Source organism: Eschrichtius robustus, chromosome X, assembly GCF_028021215.1.
Source record: "Eschrichtius robustus isolate mEscRob2 chromosome X, mEscRob2.pri, whole genome shotgun sequence".
Taxonomy (NCBI): domain Eukaryota; kingdom Metazoa; phylum Chordata; class Mammalia; order Artiodactyla; family Eschrichtiidae; genus Eschrichtius; species Eschrichtius robustus.
Window position 1 is genome coordinate 128,963,364 of NC_090845.1, and position 19,651 is coordinate 128,983,014.

Below are 19,651 nucleotides of genomic sequence, written 5' to 3' on the forward strand. Positions count from 1 at the left end.
TATTTTGTACCTCTTAATCCCCTACTCCCATCTTGCTCCTCCCTCAGCTAGTAACCACTAGTTTCTCTATATCTGTGAGTCTGTTTCTCATTTGTTATATTCGTTCATTTGTTTCATTTTTTAGATTTTACATGTGAGTGATAACATACAGTATTTGTCTTTCTCTTTCTGACTTATTTCACTAAGCATAATATTCTTGTACCTTTAAAATCTCAATCTGCATTGCATCTGTTTAATGAAGGCCGCTCTTGCCTCTCACATTGACAACTGCAAAGACTATCTGGTCTCCTTGATTTCGTTCTCTCCACTTCCCCATGCTGTATTCCTTGCATAGTGCCCAATAGCCTTTATCATACCCTAGCTTACAAACTTTCAATGGTTTGTTAGCTATCTTAAAATTTCATATGCCTTATCTTGAGCCCTGGACAAATTGTGAGTCTCCAACTTTCCCCTGTACTCATGGTCTATCCACATTGGCTTTTTAAAAAAAATACTTTAGCACAGTTCCAATTTTTGCTTCAGAACTATCTTAAGACTCAGCCAGAAACACACTATTGGTATCATTCTTTCTTTTACTTTTTCTCTTGAAAAATGTCAAACTTGCAGTAAAGTTTTAAGGCTAGTACAAAGAACTCTTGTATATTAGTTGCCCAGAGACCTTATTCAACTTTTACCATCTGTCCCAATGGTATCATTTATAGGAAAAGGATTCTAAGATCATGAGTTTCACCCAGTTGTTATGGCTTTTTAGTTTCTTTAAATCTAGAACAGCTTATTTCTCAATCTTCCCTTGAGTTTGATCACCTTGATACTTTTAAGGAGTACAGGCCACTCATTTTGTAATATGTCTCTCAGACTGGATTTTCCCACTGTTTTCTTATTCTTAGATTTAGGTTATGCATATTTGGCCAGGGTCTCTGTCATAAAGTTTATTTCTTCTTATTGCAAAAAAGGTGGCAAATAATTTCTATTTGTCTTATTACTGGTGGTGTTAACTTTTATCATTTGATTAGTCACATCATTAAGATGGAGGATGCCAGTTTTCTCCACTGTAGAGTTAGCTTTCAGTATTTTATGGGTAGATACTTCCAGACCATATAAAATCTCACTTTTTATTAAAATTTTACCCAGTAATTTGAACATTTATTGCTATTTTATGCTTGAATTATTACTATAATTGTTGCCAGATGTTCATTTTCTAATCCCATTGTTCCTTTTACATTTACTAGTTGTTCACATTGTACTATAAGGAAGAGCTTTTTTCATCTCCATTTCTGTATTCACTTATATTTTTTATCAGTGTGGACTCATGAATTCTATGGGTTATAATTCATCATTATCACTATTTATTATCACTATCACTATAGATCCTAGATTTAGCCAGTCTCTCTTTAAGCTGGCTTTTGACATGTCTTTTTGAAATGCCCATACCTCCAATGACAGCTGTCTGAGACTACCCAAGAGATGACCCCCTGGATTCTACATCTAGGTGGTCATAACCCCCTGTAGTATGCCAACTCATACTACTCTGTACAAGCTGAGAGATTCTCCTCCCAACAGGTTTCCTACCATGTGAGAGTATATATGTGGTTCATTTTCCTATTCTTTGGGGGATATAACAGTGCTGTAACCATGCTTAAATGCACATCTAGAGCATGCTCAAACACTATCCCATTTTGGTACCTTCATTGCAACTGGAACACTTTTCACTCCATTCTTTTTTTTTTTTTTTAAGATTAGTCATTCTCTATGTTTACATTTTATAATTTCTGTATATCAACACTTTTATTAAAGTTTTATTACTTTACTCAACATAATACTTGGCATACAAAAAAACAGTTTGAGAGGAGAGGAATTATGCTGTGTAATAAACAGTTCCGAGGACTAAAATTCTTCCTTGATTCTTTTCCAGTAAAAGCTTTAATATGTGTATGTGTGTGTTTTAGAATCCAGTAAGTCACTGAATTACACATGAATTACTATTTGAATTCAAGTAATTTGAATTCAAATTACTATTTGAATACAAGTTATATTAAAACATTAACTCCCTAATAAATACATGATTGATGAGGCCTATTAATTCTCCCACTCATTTTTTTTGGTCTGTTACGTTATCCAAAGAAGTTACTACTAACCACCAATTGCTATGGTACAGTAGTGATGTTACTGGTGCTTTCCTAGTACAGAAATCTGTATTGATTCTTCCAGTGCAGAACAAATACTACATATGCTAGAAGACTGTCAAGGTGAAGGGTCTGTTTTTGGCATTCACTCCATTCTTGGCAAGACTATATTATAGCCATCTGCCACCTGAGATTCGTCAAAAGGAGGAATCCTTGAATCCTATATTTAAAAATAGTCCTTGATATCATACTTATATTAGCACTTTCATTTATTTTATGACCTCAACACAAATTTTAATTGTAACTTACGTGCTTGTTTATTTTCTATTTCCCTCACTATACTATATATTTGGCATAATTAATTACTGAATTGGCTGTGTATTCATTTCTGTATCTCTACCAACTAGCATAGTATCTAAACACATAGGAGGCTCTCAGTAAATATTAAATGAAAAAATTGTAAATTGAGGAAAATAACCCTCAGTTTAATGGGTTGCATAACTAGCACGTTCATTTAATTTGTTTTATATTCCCTTTTATCCTTGGTATCTACTCTGTTACATTACCTAGTAAAAACTCAGTTAAATATTATTTGACATAGCTTGCATGTCCTTAGAATTGCCACTATTTCAGTTTTAGAACCTCTGTAAGACTAAGGTAATTTATAAAGAACCACATTATGTCTATGTTAAAGACACCATATTCAAAACTCTAAAATGTTTTGTTTCTACAGCTGTATTAGTTTGTTAGGGCTGCCATAAGAAAATACCACAAATAGGTGGTTTAGACAACAGAAATTTCTCACAGTTCTGGAGGCTGGAAATCCAAGACCAAGGTGTTGGCAGGTTTGCTTTCTCTTGAGACCTCTCTCCTTGGTTTGTGGATGGCCACCTCCTCATTGCATCCTCACATGGACTTTTCTCTGTGTGCACACATCCCCGATATCTCTTCCTCTTCTTATATGGGCACAAGTTACATTGGCTTACAGCCCCACTCTTATGACCTCATTTAACCTTAATTATTTCTATAAAGGTCCTATCTCCAAATACAGCCGCATCAGGGATTAGGGCTTCAGCATATGAATTCCTGGGGACACAATTTAGTCCTTAACAGTGGCTGCTTTTGTTTTATGATGTTTTCAATATCATGCCTATGCAGAAAATCATATTGATTTTTCCCAGTTCTTTGGTCAGATGAACACAAAAACCTCCATAACACTCAGGTGGAGATGAAGGAACATTTAAATTTTTTTCAGTATTTTACAATTGGTTGGTGGTTCTTCCTGTTGCTGAATGCAAGGAGAGTCTTCTACCACACCCTCAATTTTTTCAAACATCCCTAAATATAATTAAGGTTCTTTTTTCTGTTTAGTTTATTCATTTAAAAAAATCTGACAAAAGTTCACAGATAATGTTAGCTAGTATTATGACTTTTTTCCTAAGCTGGCCAGATTACTTAAAAAATTATTAAGCCAGTAGGCTCAGCTATTTATCTGAATGACATGCATTAAGAAAATAATTATACACTTTGAGTCTTTGTAAGATGTTTTGACAGGAAATACTTGAGTGACTACTAATGTGTACAGGGTTTCCTTTTGTGTTGGTGAAAATGTTCTAAACTTAGGTTTTGGTAATGGTTGCACAACTTTGTGAATATAGTAAAAACCACTGAATTGCACTTTAAGGGGGTAAATTTGATGATGTGAATTATCTCAGTAAATATGTTTAAAAAGGCAATACCTAAATTAATCTATTTGTTATCATTGTCAACTAGTGACATTTATCTAATATACTGATTCAGATTAGACTTATCTCATTTTATGGAATTATTTTTCCATGTTTTAGATCTTAAGTTTCTCACTTATTCTATATCCAGTCCTCACCCCTTTGTGAACAGAATCTAATAAGGTTTTTTAAATTTTCCATTTACTTTAATTGGGAAAATTAAAATGCAGATCAGTAATCACATCAGAATTTGGAACGCTAGTCATAAGTAATCGAAAATCCAGAGGAAAAGAAGAGCTAACATATGAAGGAGACTCCAACTTTTTGAAACTAAGAAAACTGATTTTCTTGGCTCAAAAGATATAGACCAAATCCCTAAAGTTCAGCCATAACATCTAAAAACATCTTTTTCTGTCAGCTATCCCATGTCAGAAAATGTGCTATGAAAAAAAAGTAACTTTTTATAATAAGCATAGCTTCTAGTACTATCCCTAAATCTATAAGGGATTTTAAATGAGTAACCATTGCTCACTGCTCATGTTTATAATTCAGTATGTGGGTCTCGATCAGGCTTTTTCTATGACAAAAATAATGCTCTTAACTCATGGTGAGATTTAAGCACTAAAATTCAGAGAACAATGAGTTTCAAGTCTGTTTTCTAGAATTTCTTTCACTACTTTAATTGCTTTGTCCTGGTCAAGTAAAACATGTTCTGACATAAGTATTGCACTTTAATATCAAGCTGTGTTTAAAGTTTTAGTTGTAAATGATCTTTGAAAGAAGCATTTTAAATAAAACTAATAGCAACTGATGTTTACCAATAGTCAAAGTTGCCTAAATTGTCTCTTCTTAGTAATGGTGGAAAACCCCAAATCTGGAACTTACAGCTCTGTCTTCCTCTTGAGCAAAGTAGTAAATGCAGCTCATGTGTACTCTCTGAATCCAATAGGTTGATTTTTTTTTAATGTTTAACGATTTTCTCAGTAACTTATTTATTCCAAAATATCTACATTTCCTTCTCTTGCCTCATGCGAACAGAGTCTATGATTTCCCATCCGAGTAAGGTCTGGCTATTTTGAATGACCTTGTTTTCACAAACTTGAATTGTAGTCTATTCCTCTTTGTTTTCTCTCTGAATGATACACAAGCTTGGGAAAATGTTGCTGGATTTCTCTGAGCATAAAATGCAGAGATTCCCAGAGTTCTCAGAGCTCGGTAACAATGCCTACTTCAGTCTGGCAGTGTGCCTGAGGGGCTAAGGGCCCAAGGCTGCCTTTGAAAGGAAAGACCTAGAGAAGCCAAGGAAGAAGAGAATCAGTCTATAGTTTAAATGGGGTTCCAGTTTGATCAGTTACGCTAGCCTACTGTGTCTACATGTGGTCACAGAATCTACTGAAAAGCTGATTAATCTAAAATAATAATCAGTTTTTGCCTGGCCAATCACATTAGCCATGAAATAGATCTCATTAAGTTACTATTAAAATGCATCTAATTCAGACCCACTGCAGGTTATCGTGAGGAAAATGGCATTTTAAAAAAAGGTTCTTCAAGCTGCTATGTGAAGGATGGATGGGAGGGGAGAGTGAGGGAGTCTTCTGTCTTTTCCATGGCTGGCCCCATCAGTGAATAGCCTTCTCAAGCTACTTTCTGCAGATGTACTGTTTCACATTCTTCTTTTTTCTACCACAACTACTTAATTATTAATGCAAGTAATGGCTTCACCTCTCAATTCAGCCCTTTAGAGAACCCAGCCTAATGGCCCTGAATATGCAGGGCTCCTTGGTAGGAAATCATATTAATGCCAATTTGGGGCTTGCAGCTTGGAGGATAAATCAGATCCTCTTTGGATTTGTTTACTCCACTTGGATCAATAGCCTGCCTCCTCTCTTGACTGGTAACAATTCCCTGATTTGTATTTAAAGTTTGCTACTCTACCCTAACATAAAGATATTTCTGAAAGTGCAGAAACAGGGTTTCTTTTTTGTCACGTCTCAAGTGCCATTTCCTTTAGCAAATCACAGAATGTTAGGACTGGAAGGAAATCTTAGAAATCACCTATTCCTGCACTGTGCAGAAAAAATAAATCTTCAGAGAGAAGGATGGAAAGTTAGGTTGCATCAAGATACGAAGGTCTTGTTTTGTTCATACTCAACAGTTTGTACTTTGTCCTGGAAGTAATCAAAGGTGATTGAGTGTTATAGTGTTTGTTTTGGCGGGGAGTAGGTCAGAGCTCAGAAAGATCATTCTGGCGGGAGTTTCAAGGTTATTTATTGGGAGAGGGTAAAACTAGAGGCTGAGGGGAGCAGTTAAGGGTCTGTTATACTATTCCTGGTGAAAAATAATGAAGGACTGAGCTAGGTCCAAGTGTCAGTATGAAGACCAGAACATAGATAAGAGCTATTGAAAAGAGAGAATTGGCAGGGTCTTGTGAATGATTGATTGTGGTGGGTGTGGGAGAAAGAGAAGCTGAACGTTATTGATTGATGGGCAAGCTGGGTAGTCATATGAGCCATTCAGTGTGATAAGGACTTACAGGCTGGAGACTTATGAACATGTTTGGCAATGTGGGTAATAATATTAACAGTAATGCTAGTAATGCTAATACCATTGGGAAATGTCTAATAGATGTGGAATTAACAGAGTTCATCAATAACAGATATGTTTAATTTATCCTCTGATCCTATAAATTAGCAAATACATTTGTCTTCTCTGTATGTTCTTTCAATGTGTTTTAAGAGACAGCAGTATTAGGGGCTTCCCTGGTGGCGCAGTAGTTGAGAGTCTGCCTGCCAATGCAGGGGACACAGGTTCAAGCCCTGGTCTGGGAAGATCCCACATGCCGTGGGGCAACAAAGTCCATGCGCCACAACTACTGAGCCTATGCTCTAGAGCCTGTGAGCCACAACTACTGAGCCTGTGCACCACAACTACTGAGCCTGCACTCTAGAACCCGTGAGCCACAACTACTGAGCCCACATGCCACAACTACTGGAGCCCATGCTCCGCAACAAGAGAAGCCACCGCAGTGAGAAATCTGTGCACCACAATGAAGAGTAGCCCCCGCTCACCACAACTAGAGAAAGCCCATGCAGCAACGAAGACCCAACGCAGCCAAAAAAAAAAAAAAAAAAAAAAAACAGAACAAATCAATGACTTTGGAAAAAAAAAGAGACAGCAGTATTAGAAAGCTATTTAGTTCTATTTCTGCCATGACCTTTAGCAAGTCATTTCATCTCTCTGAACCTAAGTTCCTCATCTAGACATGGAGATAATAAAACAGGCTTATCTTAACTTAGTGTATGAATCATATAAAACTGATGTGGGAAAGTATTTTGAAAACCTAAAAAGTTAGTACACATGCAATAAACTATTTTTTAAGAAGAGAATTGAAGGTTATGTATATTCCTATTATAAAAATTTGACTTTAAGTTATCTCCCCCTTGTATATTCTTTGTGCATTGTGGAAATCCTCAAATATATTCAAAACTCTGGCAAAACATTGGCATTCTTAGGCTCTGTCAGCTGACTGTGAATGTTTCTAAGAAAGAGCATCCCTGCGTTTTCATTGGAGGATTCAGTTATCATCTAGGAAACCACTGTGGGACTGCTTTGACATCCAGGAGTTTCCTTGAGTGATCTCTATGCCAGGGAAGGTATTTGTGCTGAGATAAAGAGGAGGGCATGAAATCTGTAATTTTGTGGGGAAATTGCTTGCAACTATAAATTCTTTTGGTTCAAACTTACACTATCAGGAACCCGAATGGTGGTAAGGCCTCTTCCCCCCACCCCCAAGTCAATAGGCTTGACTGGCATAATTAGGAACTACTCATAAATTTCTCAGAAAAATCTTTCTAGCTGTGGTAGCTTTCATTTTGACCTGCAGTAGGATTAGAATAACATTTAGAAGATGCATCCAGATACTGTGTGTTATAGGTTTGCTATGTGTTGGCTTCTATTCCTGTGAACTGTAAGGTGATCACATGCAAGAAAGACATAAAATCTTAGATTTATAAGAGGAATATCAGAGGCCAAGACTTTAAAAAATTGATATATCTGTACAGAAAAATGAGTCCCTTGGAAATCCTTTTAAATTAGAAGCCCTTTATTTTTACATGAGTTATTTAAATAATGGTCCTAAAGCTAAGATAGAAAGTTCCCTCTCTGCAGAAAGCTTAATTGGAAACAGTGCTGGCCTCAGTGCCACAAACTTGATAAGGTTATACCTGGGATTCCTTCTACCTCTAAAATTCTGAGTCTTACATCTTCTCAGAATTCCTAAAATCCTCTTCATTTTGATTTTTGTGAAGAGTAGTACGACAAAGTAGACAATTCTCTATAATGAGGTGAGGCTCAGTCCTCAATAAAACTAAAAATTCTCCGTGTTGGCATGGAAGAGAGGAAATAAAACATTTAAAGAGAGCTCATTCTCTGCTACGGACAGGCATTTTCAATAACTACATATTTAGCCATTATTGCTTTCTATGTCTTCGGTCTAGTATTAGGACCAAATAGATAATTCATTTGTCTTCAGGTGGATATTCAGGTGCTATAGATACTTAAAAAACATCTGGGGAGGAAAGCTACGATCATGTAATAAAGATGCCCTGAGCAGTGTTAGCATATGGTATTTTTGCCCAAAGGCATAGAGAAGTATAGTGATTGGGCTATAGTGACACAGTCTGTTTTTCTACATTATATTTCTACTTGATTAAAGCATTTCTTTCCAATTTGTTATTTCCAGGTTTGTTTTTGTTCACAAAGAAAGCATAATAAGTTAATAAATAGACTAGCCTCTCTATCTTTCTAGCCTCTGTGGGACACGGCTTCATTAGCTAAGTAAAAAATGTACAGTAAAAAATAAGAAAAAAAAAGTAAAAAAATATTAATCATCACATTCCTGCTGTGTCTTTCTCCATTACTATATTGTTCTGGTCAGTAGTCGGTGCTCCTGCCTATGTTCATTTTGCATACAGGTATCTCATTTCACCAGCTAACTGTGAAGAAATGTAGGTAAAAAATTTCCCACTAATTAGCCTTTGCCATGTACAACATTGACCTCAGTCCTTCTGTGGCCTATAGTAGTACAGCCCAGGGATGCTGGTTAGAAGTAGGAAAGGACAGTTAGAAAACAATGTGTATGATGTCCGATGACCCAGAAGAAGCAGTTATGCCAGTGTCAGCACTATGTGAATTACGTGTGGCTAACTGTCCAAACAGTCACACTGAAATTGATTCAATGTAGTGTGGATAATGAGAAAGGCACTGCCGTAGGCTCTTCAAGGGATACCAAGAGGTTTAAAGCAAAGTCTGGGTTCTCGTAGAGCTCACAATCTAACAAAAATCAGACAGACAACTATAGGGAAGTGGTCCCCAACCTTTTTGGCACCAGGGACAGGTTTCATGGAAGACAATTTTTCCACGGGGGTGTGGGGGGAATGGTTCAGGCAGTAACGTGAGCGATGGGGAGCAGCAGATGAAGCTTCGCGCTTGCCCACCTGCCACTCACCTTCTGCTGTGCGGCCTGGTTCCTAACAGGCCGCGGACTGGTACCAACCTGTCCACAGCCCAGGGGTTGGGGACCCCTGGTCTAGTGAAAGGACATAGGGAAATTAGCTTTGACATGGGTCATATCATTGTTCTTCTGTGTGTATTTGACTGATGTCTCTTATGTCCCAACAAAAGTTTTCCCAAGGTAAAGGAATCCACTTCTAGTCAAGGGAATGTGTGCAGCTCCTATGTTGTCCAGGCCTGCTCTCCAGTTTCATCAGTGATCCAAGTTACAGTGAGACAACACAGTTACAAAGGCTTCAATAAAGAACAAATTTAGAGAGTTTTGAGACAAGTCTTAAGGGTTGCGAAGGATTTTGACAGGCACGGATAATGACAAAGGGAGAAGGAGATCAATGGGTAAGAATGAATAGCATTAAGAAATGGAGTGTCGCCAGATATTGAAGACTGAGGGAGGGTTCTGGGAATTGCAAGTGATCTAATTTGGCCGCAGCAGCAGGAGATGAGCTTTTGTAGTTAGGGAGTTAACATCATCCGTGAGAGCTTAAACATGAATCCTGGCAGCAGTATAGAAGATGGATTAGGAGTAAGGAGAACCTAGAGGCATGGAGAGTGAGTGTAATAAGAGAAAAGAAATGCGAGCCTGTGCTGGGACAGGGGCTATGGGAATGGGGATGAGGGGCAGATGTTAAAGGCATGATGAAGGATCTGTGATGACTGGATCCAAGATGCCTTTGAAAGAGAATGTTGAAGACAAAGCTGATTTATTTTGGTGAATTTTGTCATGGACATAATTTTTTTTTTTTTTTTGCTTGTTTTGGTTAGTTCTCTTATTGATGTATTTTTCCATTGCCATGGAGACTGTTCTATACTTTTGGAGATTATATAGTGAATTTATACATGTCTATTGTATACATCTAGCTTAATCGTAAAATCTTTAAGATATATAAATGTGAAATGTCATTTATATGGACATAAGACTTTCCAGTTAAAAGTAATTCATCTCTTGTCCAACTTTTCTTTTCACCTGACAGAAGGAATGATAGAGGATTTTATAAAGGTGCTATTACAAGGACATAAAAATTGGTGGGATGCTTTGTTCTTATCTTGGTAAATACTACAATGACTCCGCTTTACATTTCCCAAAGATATGTATGTTATAGTTAATTAGCCTGATCTCATACTCGTTCAAAAGTCTTTAAAGCAGTCATCTAATATGAGATATAAAGGGTCCTGGCTCACAGCCATCTATCTACTCATCAAGACCCAAGTAATGGATGCTATCAGAGAACACTTAGACAATACCATCACTACAGAGTCTCTCTAAAACAAGCACTTAGAGAAATCCCTCAACTTGTACTCATCATCTATTCCTCTGTGTCCATATTTCTCATTTAGAGTAGATGCTCGCACCATCTACCAAATACACAAGTCAGAATCAATGAAGAAATTCCATTCCCTTCACAATCAATGAGTCACCAATTTGTCATACTTTCTTAATATCTCTGGAATATATCCATGCTTTTCCATACCCACTGTTCCTCCTTACTTCTGAATATCATTTTCTGTACAACCTTCACATCCATACTCATCTCGTCCTCTTCTTGTCCCTTCTCTGTATTATATTGATTTCATTTAAAATGCATGTTATTTAAAATAAAATGCTGATTATATAAGAAATAGCTGATTGTTTTTAAGAAATTAGAAAATACAGCAACCTTTCTCAAAGCATTCAGTGAAAGAATTAAGCCCAACAGGAAATGATTGGAATAACTGTTTTCTCAATTTTCCAAGGACAGTACATAGTAACTACCATTCTGGAAGAATAAAAGAAATGTTTTAGAACAGGGCTAGGAAATTGCAGTCTGCAGGCCAAACCTGGCCTGCTGACTGTTTTTGTAAAGTTTTATTAGAACAAGCTATGCCCATTAATTTTATGAGTCTTTATGCCATTGTCTGTGGCTGCTTTCACAATGGCAGAGTTGAGTAATCGTTGTGACAGAGACCATATGACCTGCAAGATCTACAATAATTACTATCTGACCCTTTACTGAAAAAGGTGGCTAACTCCCACTTCAGAAAATTAAGGTTGAATACTCTTTAGTGAGCTGATTGAGAGGAGTTGTCACTCAGGAAACCTTAAAGAAAATATAAAAATCTCACATAATCATACAACCCAAATATAAAAACTACTATCATTTTAATACACTTGCAGAAAAGCATTTTTATATGTTCACCTATATAATGCTAACATAGCATTAATAGCATTGAGATCACAGTATTAACCCAATTTTATCAAATTAATAGTATTGTATTTACCATATAACTTAGGGATCATAGTACTTATCAAATTTTATGTAACTATGTTATTAGATATTCTTCAATTATAATTGCTGGATCCTGTTCCATCATAGAATTTAGCAATTCTGTTAATGTTGGGTACTGAAGTGATTTCTATGTTTTTATAAGCACATTGTGTTTTAAAAATTTATATAGGAGACTTTTATCAAATATTTTAAAACTTTGTCAAATGCAGTGTGGTATCCTAAATCAGATCCTGGAAAAAGGATATTAGTGGAAAAACTGATGACATATGAATGCAGTCTGTAATTTAGTTAATAGTGTTATACAAATGTTAATCTTTTAGTTTTGAAAAATATGATTATACAGGAAGTTAACTTTAGGGGAACCTTGGTGAAGAGGATACAGGAACTCTGTGCTATCTATGAATCTTATCTGTAAACCTACAATTATCCTAAAATACAAAACTTAAAATTAAAAATCTTATTTGGTCAAAGCTGTCAACTTTGGGGGGAAATTTTAAGGAAGTATAACTTACAGGAAAGTGCACAAGTCATAAATGTGTAGCTTGATTAATTTTCAAAAATTTAACACATGCATGTAACCACCACCCAGATCAAGAACAACATTAACAGTATCACAAAAGCCCCCCAGTGCTCCCTCCTGGTCACTACCCTCGGCTAACGCTAACACTATCCTGATTTCTAACAGAAAATATCAATTTTGCCAGCTTTGCAGTTTATAAAATGGACTCACATTGCATATTTTTGTGTCTGGAATCTTTTGATCAACACTGTGAGACTTGTCCATATCATTGTGTTATAGTTTGTTCATTCTTATTGCTATATAGTATTCCATTGTATAAATATAGTGCAATTTATTTATATGTTGAACTATTAAAATGCATTTGAGTAAGTTGCAGTTTTGGGCTATTAAAAATACTGCTATGAATATCCATGTACAAATGTCTTTTGGTTAACATATGTACATGTTTTGTAGGGTATCCATGTAGAACTAGTACTGCTGGGTCAGAGAGTATGCATTTGTTTGGCTTCAGTGGCTATCTTTAATGAATAACGAAAAATAGCTTTCTAAAGTACTTGTACCACGTAATCATAATGGCATCAGAATTTTCTATGACAATACTGTGCTATAGAAGACAACTGAAAATGCCCTAATACTTCCAAGGTTAAGTACTTCTAACCTGGAATTGTCTACTTAGCCAAACACTCACACAAATGTGAAGGTAGATTTAATCCATTTTCAAATGTACACATCTCAAATAATTTCATTTCACAGACCCTTTGTCAGGAAATTTCTAGAAAGTGTGCTTCTCTGAAAGTAGAGATTAAACCAAGAATGAAGAATATATCAAAAAAAATTAAAGAATATATCAGAGCCAACATGAGAGAGAATGGGTGATGTTGAATGAGAATCCTATAATGAGAGCTGTGCACCAGGCCTCAGAAAAAGTAACTCAGAGTGGAGCAGGTGGATGTCATTCTCTAGGAGAGAGATGGCCCCCCCCAAAAAAGTTCACTTAATTGATTACCTGATATATTTACCCTTATTGAGAAGAATTTTTATAGTGTAGTTAAAAATTGGGGGGGATAGTTTCATAGAAAATTACAAAGTAAAATAAGGCAATTATAAACTCTAAAAGAAAATTATAACAAAAAGCAATCAGTGTACCTTGTGAGTGTGCCATAAACAATACTTACATAGTTCTAATATAAATGCTGAATATTGTCTTGATAAAAATGTGATATATTTATCACAGGAAAAGAAAGTTTTAGTATGTGACTATGGTGAAAGAAAACAAAATCCTTAATTTTCCTAATAGGACAAAAAATAGGAAGTGTTTACAATTGGTGAGAAACAACAGTGTGTGCATATTATTTAGATATATGAAGGAAATAATACAAGAAAGAGCTAAGAGTTGATAAAATTCTGTGAGCGGTGGGGCAGTATGGCTGGTAACTACTATTTTAGTTTTAAGCGTATGCTTTGTGTAAAGCCCTATTAACTTGGGATTAATTTATGTGTAATGATTTTTACTTTTATTTAATAGTTTAGAAGTTGTGTAAAGGATATAAAAATAACTCTTAAAAGTCAGTATTAAGACAAAAACCTCAATAGAAAAAGAGTGCAAAAACATGAACAAATCCTTCACAAAATAATATATACAGATGGCCAATGAGCACATGAAATGATGCTGAATATTTATCTCTAGTGAAATAGAGCTTTACTCTGAGATACACTTGTACATCTACTTGAATGTCTAAAGCTGGAAAGACTGAAAATACCTCAGAAAGGATGCTGAGCAACTGGAGCTTGCTCGAGTTAATTGTGTTAGTGAAAAATGGTACAACTCTTTTGGAAAATAGTTGGCAAGTTCTTATAAAGTTAACACATTTTTGACTGGAGACATATTACGGCCACAGGTGCTGGTTTCTGCAACAATCCCCCAGTCAATAATGTGTTAACATATACCTACCTATGACCCAGAAATTCATCTCCTAAGTATTTACCAAAATGAAATGAATAAATGTTCACATAAAAACTCGTACACAAATATGCATAGGATTATTCATAATCCAAAAGAAAAAAAAAGAGGTCCTCAACAGGAGAATGGATATATTGTGGTAAATTCACACAAAGGAATGCTACTTCAATAAAAAGCAGTGAACTATTGATACCTGGAATAATGGTGATAAACCTCAGAAATGTCACTTTGAGTGAGAGAATCCAAACACACAAAGATACATACTGTAAGATTCTACTTACGTGAAGTACAAGAAACCAGAAAGCAGTTGCCTGGCTGTAGAGATGTGAATCAAACTGAAAGGGGGGCCAGGGAATTTTGGGAGTAATTGAAATGTTCTATTTCGTGTCTTGGGTGTTGGTTATATAGGCAGATATAATTGACAAAAGATATTAAACTTCATGTAAGACCTATACTTTTTTTGTATATAAATTACATTTTGGGAAGGAGATCAGATGGTGGAATAGGAGGGCATGGAACTCACCTCCTCCCACAAAGACATCAAAAATACATCTATATGTAGAATAATTTTCACTGAAAACTAACAGGAAATTGTCAGACTCCTGTACAAGCAAGACTGTGAGAAAGATCCACATGGAATCGGGTACAAAAGAAAGAGAAGTGATCAGGTCAGTACCTGTGCCCCTAGGAGAAGATTCAGAGGAAAAGGGAGATTATATGGGCAGAGGCTCACCCTGGGGAGTGAGCAGTTCGAGCCACCTATTGGAAGCTACAGCCATGGGGTCTTACATAGGGAAGACAAGCCCCCTTGGCTGGCTGGAGGGTTGGTGGGATTACCAGGAGGGCTGTGGGAAGCCTGGACTTCACTCCTGAGGGGTGCATGCATGCTTGCTCCTGAAGCACGGTGTAGAGGGCAGGCAGATTGAAAACTGCTCAAGTGGCAGGCCAGTTTAGACCATCCCAGCATGTGCCACAGCCTGATCCGTGTGAGTGTTCCAGCCCAGCTTGCATCACAAAGCAGCTCCACACTGGGCAATGGCTTGTCTGAGACACAGAGGTGGCTCAGACCCAAAGTGGCATCTGAGCAGGGTCAGGGCAGCCATTACCACTGCTTATACATGCTGCACATCAGAAGCAGTCCTGACCACTATCTGAGGTTGGACCATCAGAGCTCACACCAATCACTAGTAGTGAAATTGAATTTGTAAAAAAAAAAAAAAAAAAAAAAAGGACACCCAGCAACCAAAAGTTCAGGACCACACGGCTTTACAGGGGAATTCTACCAAACATATAAAGAAAAGCTAATACCTATCTTTCTCAAACTATTCCAAAAAATTTGAAGAGGAGGAAATATTACCAAATTCATTCTACGAGGCCACCATTACCCTGACACCAAAACCAGACAAAGACTCTACCAAAAAAAGAAAATTAAAGGTGAATATCTCTGGATAAAGATGCAAAAATACAAAATATTAGTAAACCAAATTCATCAATATATAAAAAGGATCAGTCACCTTTGATCAAGTGTGATTTATTCCAGGGATCCAAGGATGGTTCAAATTTGCAAGTCAATGTGACATACCACATGAACAAAAGGAAGCATAAAAATCACATGATCATCTCAATAGATACAGAAAAAGCATTTGATGAAATAGAACATCCATTCATGATAAACTCATGAAAGTGGGTATAGAGGGAACTTCTCAACATAATAAAAGCCATTTATGATAAACCCACAGCTAACATATTCAACAGTGAAAAGCTGAAAGCCTTAACTCTAAATTCAGGAAAAATGATGCCCACTCTTGCCACTTCTATTTAACATAGCATTGGAAGCCCTAGCCACAGCAATCAGACAAATTGCAAGGAGAGAAGTAAAACTGTCACTATTTGTAGATGACATGATACTATATGTAGAAAATCCTAAAGTCTCCACCAAAAACTTATTAGAATTAATAAATGAATTCAGTAAAATTGTAGGATGCAAGATTTAATATACAGAAATCCGTTGTTTCTATACACTAATGAGTTATCAGAAAGAGAAAGTAAAAAAAAAAAAAAACCCATTTAAAATTACATCAAAACGAATTAAATACCTAAGAATAAACTTAACCAAGGAGGTGAAAGACCTGTGATGCAGGGACAACTTCCCCAGGAGAACACACGGCGAACCTCAGGCTGTTGCAACGACACTCTGGCCTCTGCTGCTGAAAGCTTGCCCCACATTCCGTACCCCTCCCTCCCCCCGGCCTGAGGGAGGCAGAGCCCCCTAATCAGCTGCTACTTTAACCCCGTCCTGGCTGAGGGGTGAACAGATGCCCTCAGGCGACCTACATACAGAGGCAGGGCCAAATCCAAAGCTGAACCCCAGGAGCTGTGCGAACAAAGAAGAGAAAGGGAAATTTCTCCGTGCAGCCTCAGAAGCAGAGGATTAAACCTCCACAAACAATTTGATGTACCTGCATCTGTGGAATACCTGAATAGACAACAAATCACCCCAAATTGAGGCAGTGGGCTTGGGAGCAACTGTAGACTTGGGGTTTGTTGGTATGCGACTGACTAGTTTCTGATTTATATGTTTATCTTAGTTTAGTTTTTAGCACTTGTTATTATTGGTAGAATTCTTTATTCGTTTGCTCTCTTTTTAAAATTTTTTTAATAGTTTTTAATGTTTTTTATTTTAATACCTTTATTAGTTTTTTTTTCCTTCTTTTTTTTTTCTCCCTTTTCTTCTGAGGCGTGTGGCTGACAGGGCCTTGGTGCTCGGGCTGAGGCCTGAGCCTTGGAGGTGGGAGAGCCGAGTTCAGGACATTGGACCACCAGAGACCTCCTGGCCCCACATAATATCAATCGGCGAGAGCTCTCCCAGAGATCACCGTCTCAGTGCTAAGACCCAGCTCCACCCAAAGGCCAGCAAGCTCCAGTGCTGGGCACCCCATGCCAAACATCTAGCAAGACAGGAACACAACCCCACCCATTAGCAGAGAGGCTGCGTAAAATCATAATAAGTTCACAGACACACCAAAACACACCACTGGACTCAGTCCTGCACACCAGAAAAACAGGATCCAGCCTCACCCACCAGAACACAGGCATAAGTTCCCTCCACCAGGAAGCCTACACAACCCACTGAATCAACCTTACCCACTGGGGGCAGACACCAAAAAACAGCAGGAACTATGAAACTGCAGCCTGCAAAAAGAAGAACCCAAACACAGTAACTTAAGTAAAATGAGACGACAGAAAAATATGCAGCAGATGAAGGTGCAAGGTAAAAACCCACCAGACGAAGCAAATGAAGAGGAAATAGGCAGTCTACCTGAAAAAGAATTCAGAGTAATAATAGTAAAGATGAGCCAAAATCTTGGAAATAGAATGGAGAAAATACAAGAAACATTTAAAAAGGACCTAGAAGAACTAAAGAGCAAACAAACAATGATGAACAACACAATAAATGAAATTAAAAATTCTCTAGAGGGAATCAATAGCAGAATAACTGATGCAGAAGAACGGATAAGTGATCTGGAAGATAAAACAGTGGAAATAACTACCGCAGGGCAGAATAAAGAAAAAAGAATGAAAAGAATTCAGGACAGTCTTAGAGACCTCTGGGACAACATTAAACGCACCAACATTTGAATTATAGGGGTCCCAGAAGAAGAGGAGAAAGAGAAAGGGACTGAGAAAATATTTGAAGAGATTATAGTTGAAAACTTCCCCAATGTGGGAAAGGAAATAGTCAATCAAGTCCAGGAAACAGAGAGAGTCCCATACAGGATAAATCCAAGGAGAAACATGCCAAGACACATATTAATCAAACTATCAAAAATTAAATACAAAGAAAAATATTAAAAGCAGCAAGGGAAAAGCAACAAATAACATACAAGGGAATCCCCATAAGGTTAACAGCTGATCTTTCAGCAGTAACTCTGCAAGCCAGAAGGGAATGGCAGGACATATTTAACGTGATGAAAGGGAAAAACCTACAACCAAGATTACACTACCCAGCAAGGATCTCATTCAGATTCGATGGAGAAATTAAAACCTTTACAGACAAGTAAAAGCTAAGAGAATTCAGCACCACCAAACCAGCTTTACAGCAAATGCTAAAGGAACTTCTCTAGGCAGGAAACACAGGAGAAGGAAAAGACCTACAATAACAAACCCAAACAATTAAAATGGTAATAGGAACATAAGTATTGATAATTACCTTAATGTAATGGATTAAATGCTCCAACCAAAAGACATACTGGCTGAATGGATACAAAAACAAGACCCGTATATATGCTGTCTACAAGAGACCCACTTCAGACCTAGGGACACATACAGACTGAAAGTGAGGGGATGGAAAAAGATATTCCATGCAAATGGAAATCAAAAGAAAGCTGGAGTAGCAATTCTCATATCAGACAAAATAGAGTTTAAAACGAAAACTATTAAAAGAGACAAAGAAGGACACTACATAATGATCAAAGGATCAATCCAAGAAGAAGATATAACAATTGTAAATATTTATGCACCCAACATAGGAGCACCTCAATACACAAGGCAAATGCTAACAGCCATAAAAGGGGAAATTGACAGTAACACAATCATAGTAGGGGACTTTAACACCCCACTTTCACCAATGGACAGATCAACCAAAATGAAAATAAATAATGAAACACAAGCTTTAAATGACATGTTAAACAAGACGGACTTGATATTTATAGGATATTCCATCCAGAAACAACAGAATACACTTTCTTCTCAAGTGCTCATGGAACATTCTCCAGGCTAGATCATATCTTGGGTCCCAAATGAAGCCTTGGTAAATTTAAGAAAATTGAAATTTTATCAAGTATCTTTTCTGACCACAACGCTATGAGACTAGATATCAAGTACAGGAAAAAAACCGTAAAAAAAAAACAAACACATGGACGCTAACCAATACACTACTAAATAACCAAGAGATCACTGAAGAAATAAAAGGGGAAATCAAAAAATACCTAGAAACAAATGACAATGAAAACACGATAACCCAAACCCAATGGAATGCAGTTCTAAGAGGGAAGTTTATAGTAATACAATCCTACCTCAAGAAACAAGAAACATCTCAAATAAACAACCTAGCCTTACACCTAAAGCAATTAGAGAAAGAAGAACAACAACAAAAAAAAAACCCCAAAGTTAGCAGAAGGAAAGAAAGCATAAAGAGCAGATCAGAAATACATGAAAAAGCAATGAAGCAAATGGTAGCAAAGATCAACAAAACTAAAAGCTGGTTCTTTGAGAAGATAAACAAAATTGATAAACCATTAGCCAGACTCATCAAGAATAAAAGGGAGAAGACTCAAATCAACAGAATTAGAAATGAAAACGGAGAACAACTGGCACTGCAGAAATACAAAGGATCATGAGAAACCACCACAAGCAACTATATGCCAATAAAATGGACAACCTGGAAGAAATGGACAAATACATAGAAAAGCACAACCTTCTCAGACTGA

At 36.9% G+C, this 19,651-nt stretch overlaps 1 pseudogene; it reads left to right on the forward strand.

The window, feature by feature from the left end:
- Nucleotides 1-8,994: 8,994 nt before the first annotated feature.
- LOC137756463 (tRNA pseudouridine(38/39) synthase pseudogene) overlaps nt 8,995-19,651 on the forward strand; it is a 38,626-nt pseudogene continuing 27,969 nt past the window's right edge.